Source organism: Adiantum capillus-veneris, chromosome 8 (genome assembly GCF_014529385.1).
Source record: "Adiantum capillus-veneris isolate H3 chromosome 8, ASM1452938v2, whole genome shotgun sequence".
Classification (NCBI taxonomy): Eukaryota; Viridiplantae; Streptophyta; class Polypodiopsida; order Polypodiales; family Pteridaceae; genus Adiantum; species Adiantum capillus-veneris.
The window spans coordinates 2,055,772-2,061,259 of record NC_140938.1 but is presented as its reverse complement, the minus strand read 5'-3'; the positions used below and the strand labels follow the sequence as shown (position 1 = coordinate 2,061,259).

At 37.8% G+C, this 5,488-nt stretch overlaps 1 pseudogene; it reads right to left on the bottom strand.

The window, feature by feature from the left end:
- Positions 1–3,484: 3,484 nt before the first annotated feature.
- LOC147451562 (uncharacterized) lies at positions 3,485–4,326 on the bottom strand (annotated as a pseudogene).
- Between the last annotated feature and the right edge of the window lie 1,162 nt (positions 4,327–5,488).

The window sequence follows — 5,488 nt, the reverse complement described above, 5'->3', positions numbered from 1 at the left end:
ATGTTCTCTACCTCTAGGGTCAGTTCCGCTCTTTTTACCTGAGTGGTTTTGCACACTATGGAGTCATCTTCGTTGTCTCCTAAGTAAGAGGGTAGTGTTTTTAGAGTCAATGGTTTAGACATGCCTGATGCTTCAGAACCATAATCCCCATACAAGGATTGTATATCAATGTCCATATCAAGAGATAAATTGTATAACCATACTTCCCCTATAGGAGCTGATTTCAAAGCTATGCTCCCATCATTAATTGTTGTCACTTTTTTCCATAAATGTCCTGGCCAGTCTTCCTCCACAAACAAAATTCCATCTAAAGCATCTTCACTATCAGGCACTATGAGTTCTAGCTCTTTAATTTCAAGGTGGACTTCTACCACCACTTTGGATTTCTCTTTATTGGTTTCTACCACAAGCTCCTTAGGTTTTGCTATACTCTCCAGCTTGGGTTTTTGTTTTTCCAGCATTTCTTGATTAATTCTTACCAAATTTTGATAAGCTTCAAGCTTAACTGCTTCCATATCTGGAAAAGGATAGTTTTTCTATTTGTTTTTCATATTTTGGCTTGCTTTAAGTCCCACTTGGAAAGCTTCCAAGGTTGCATTGATTGGCTCAAAAATTTCTCTATCAAAATCGATCCTCCAAATTTTACTGTGGTTTTCTTGATTTCATTCCCAGTTTCTTTCACTTTTTCTTGGAATAGTTTCTTGGCTTTTTTCTCAACTTACTCCTTTTGTTTCTGTTTTCTCATCTCATATCTTTGATGTCTTCTTTTCTTGGTCTTTTGCGAGGAATTTTTAGTATTCTCTGATTCATCAGAGGAGTTATGTTTCTTTTTCTTAGCTTGGGCTCTAGTGGTCACCTTGATTGGAACAATAGGTTCACTTTTCCTAGGCATCACTTGGACTACATTCACCACTGCTTTTCCTTTGTTTCAACATTTTTTTGGACAGTCTTCAGGGAAGTGTCCTTCTTTTTTGCAACATTGTGTACAAAAAGCTTCAACTGGCTTAATGTTCTTGTCAGGTTCTGAGCATTTATTGTTTCAATGATCATCTGCACCACAATTATGGCAGTTTCTAGTCTTTGGCTTAATCATGGGTCTTACCATTGGAGGTCTAGCACCTTCATTAGCTACAAAGTACATCAGTGTAAGCTTTGGTGTAGCATAAGTAACAGATTCTTCCATTGAAGGTGGATGTGAATTATACCACTCTCCTTCTACCATTACGGTAGATGGACTAGGCTCAACATAAGGTGTAACAGACACTAGGGCTTGTTCCTCTACGACTCCTTCTGAATGCATGTACTTTACAGGCACTGCATTATGTCCAAGAAAATTGACGCAACATTGGTTGTGGTCTTTCCATGTCCATCGGTGGTCTCTGTGCTGGGGCCATATTAGGCTGATATCTATACATGGGTTGTCCTTGTGGTCTCATAGGCACATATTGAACATTTCCATCGTACTTTGGTCGGTAACAACACACATTGGTCTCATGATTTTCCCATTTACCCTCAACAACACACCATTTTTGTGGCCTAATTGGTTTTCCCTGTTGAGGTATCCCTTGCCCAGGTCCTCTCATAGGAGCTTTCTGCATATTATTCATCATTTTGTTCATCCTTTTGAGCATATCTTCTATGCTTGTAAGTGGTGCTGCAGTAGTTGTTCCCACTTGTGTTGGTTTTGTGGATGATGTTTTCTCACTTTGAGTATCCTTAGGGACATCTCCTTCATTGAAAATATCACAATTGTCTCCCAAGTCAATAGCATTTGATACACACTCTTCTAGGGTTGTATGCTTCTTGCTACACAGTATAGCATGAAGTTGTTTATTGAGCAATCCTTCTAGAAACAATGACACCAATTTTTTCTTATGCGGGTATTTCTAATTCTGGGCATCTTGCAACGTATTGCTTCATCCTTGTTGCACAATCCCTAACAGAATCATTGTTTTTGTTTGAAGCTATAGATTTGAGCTATCGTATTATGTTTGATCCCAGTTTTGGAACATGTAGCTACAAATCCCTAAGCTAATATATTTAAATCCATGATTGCCCTTGGTGGAATATTTTGGAACCATGCCAAAGCTTTTTCTTCTAAAGTCATTCCAAATCCCTCAAATTGAGTGTGGAAATCAAACATGTGTTCTGCTCTTAGCACTTGCTTGAAGCTAGCTAAGTGGTCATATGGATCCCCAGATCCACTGTATTTTTTGACCAATTTTTAAAAATCAACTGGTCTGACACGTCTGTCCGGCTCAACTCTAACTCTTCTGGCATTTGGTCTTGTCTCGAGTTCTTCAAACAAATCTATTGGAAATAGTGACTCATGTAGCCTTGCACTGGCTTGAGTGTCGCGAGAAGGCGAGCAAAATATTTTGAGCGATGAAAAAAATAGAGCGAGTTCGAAAGCATAGAGTACCTCTCTTAAATCCATGGCCTAGTTCTAACTTTGTAACACAAGAATTTGATAAAAAATAGACTAATATAATGCAAAAAAAGACGAGACCATTAATCTTGCAACCTTGAACCATGCAAGAATTTTATAGACCCAAAACATTCTCTATTATCAAAAGAGTACATTGCAAAATCTAGAAACTGAAACTCCTAGTTCTAACTTTGTAACACAATAAATTGATATATAAAATAGACAGATATAATGCAAAAAAAGACAATTTCATTAATCTTGCAACCTTGAACCATGCAAGAAATTTATAGACCCAATTCATTCTTTATTATCAAAAGAATACATTGCAAATCTGCAAACGAAAACTCCTATGAAGAGTCACATTCATCGTCAATAAATATGTTGCATATACGAGGTTGCTCACGAAGTTGCAAATCAAAGCTACCATCTAACACCATCTGTCTTGCCTCCGCTTCAATATACATGGGTAATATACTTCACCAAAAAAAAAAAACTAGGCAATGAGTCTAATGGCACCTTTTACGACCATGTATATAGTGATAGATTATTAGACACACAATGGAATAGGAATACCAAAACACATATATGATAGCAAAAAGTATATAAAAGGTTTAACTATGGAATGGGAGTCTCACTAGTCATCAAAAGGGTTCCCACCCATAGGACTATCACCCTCATCCTCCAAATCAATAGGCGCTAAAGCCTCCTCCTTGCTCCATTTTTTGTGATGTAAAATAGACTACACAAAACCTGTAATAATACTATCATCAAAATACAAAGAGCCACACTCGACCCGAAGCTGCACATGCTGCCAACATAGGTGCAGTCCCGCATCCAAACTCCAAGCAAATGCCTCTTCTCTTGCATAACAACTCACAAATGCACCTAAAAATGTAGAGCTTCTCTACAATGTTCCACGCCAAGGCACTCCATCGACGGCAATGGATATTGAGGTATCAGGAATATAGTTCTCATGATAGAATCTGTAGGCCTCATGCCAAGTGCTCGAAAATAGAACATACTCTCTGCTATATAAATAGGTGGTGTGGAATCCTGTCAATGGACCAAGTAAAACATCGAGGTGTCAAACTGCACACATATAATAAAGAAAAAGTTATAATTGAAAAAAGGAACACACCTTACATAAACTACAAAGAGAAATACAAGCTACTTGAACTCTGTCTCCTATTGCTTCCATGAAGCGATAAGGAGTGTGGTAAAGAACTACTATCCATTGATAAATATGCATTTCAGAAGCAACGCAGAACCTTTCCACCCATCGAAGTGTATCACCTTAATTGCAAAACATCACATGAGTGATTTGTATACTTCAAATGCGAACCTCAAATACAAACGTCAAAGTGGTTAGAGACTACAAACCTGCAAAAGAGGCCATGATTAACAACCAACCCAAGTTCGATAAAGTGTTCCATGTGAGATGAATTCCTGCACGGACATGATCCTCCGTGATCCTATCCCACATGGGCGGGACACCTTAGCCACCCATCAATCCTCCATATGGAAGGTCGAGGAAAATAAAATCTATAGCCTAAGCAACTGACTTGCTGTTTCGCCTATAAACAAGATCACTTGGCCGGGCCTTGAGCATATGCTCATGAATCATAGCCCAAGGTGGAGACCTAACTCCCAATGAAAAATCTCTAGAAATGACAATGTAATCTCCAATAACAACAATACATCGATCAAAATCATGTCTAATATGACCATGCATCGAGTAATTATATGGATAATCAAATGAAAAGACACGATGTAATTGACAAGATCCACCAATATCTGAGAAAATAATGGCACAAAATTAGACAAAGAAACATAATAATTGACTATAAAGTGTAATGATGTTATTAAGTACGAGAAGTACTACCATGTGAGGATGGCATAGCTTCCTCCATCAACTCATCTGCAACAGTGTCTGCTATAGCTTCCTTTCCTTTTCGAGAAATCCCTTCTCAATGAAATACTTTAGAATTACCAAGTTTATACATTTCAAGCCAAAATATGTAGTGAGGTTTTGTATCTATACCTGAAGATGGTACTCGTACTTGTGTAGCCGATCTAGGAGGAAGCCTTGCACCTGCAACTCTCGATAAACATGGCACAGAACTACCTCCAATCGCATCTTTGAGATACCTCTCACAAGCTAGAACATGGCCTTTCTCCATGTCAATCCACCAACGGCAAGCTTCAATCTCCTATGAAGAAAGCTTATGTAACTTCTCTGAATACATACATGAATCAGGTATCTTCAATTCTATCCACTTTCTAACAAGTAGTGGAATTGAATCTCTGAATACATACATGAATCAAGTATCTTCAATTTTGTCAATCCACCAAGGGCAAGCTTCAATCTCCCATGAAGAAAGCTTATGTAGCTTCTCTGAATACATTGTTTGCCTAGTGAGATTGTTTGCCTCTAAAAGAGATAACCATAACAACTTGTTTTCTATTGGAGCATCCACAATAGCAATTAAGTTAATCTTCTCTAATGTTGCTCAACTTCCAAGACCCCACCACAACAACAAGACTTTGCCAAGCCAACCCGAACCCAAGTGTGGATCCACAATGTTAAGAAGCTTACAAAACAAATGAATATGTTCATCAGATACGTGTATTAAAAAACCATACTATGAACACAACAAAACTTACAAACATAAAAGAATACCTTCCCAATCTTGTCACTATACTTTGTAGTGAGGTCGTGATAAATTTTCTTCTCCTCTTTCTTTAAATCCTCTTTAGCCAAGCTTTCACGAGAGAGCTGATCAACCCTTATGATATATTCCTTGGTCATTTGCACGTATCAAAAGCTTAAAGAATTAACAATCATTGCAAAATTGTATGTATTGAATATATAAGAGATAGAAAATTCTACTCACATCATACACAAGACGTGGAAGATATTTTCGTGTCAATGGATACCAAGGTTCCTTACCCTTAGAGTAACATTTTCTGACATCTGCTATCAATTTTTGATCTTTCTCTGGCAGGGCTTTTAAGTATACATTAGGATCCGCAACACAAATGTGAGTCAAATTCACAATC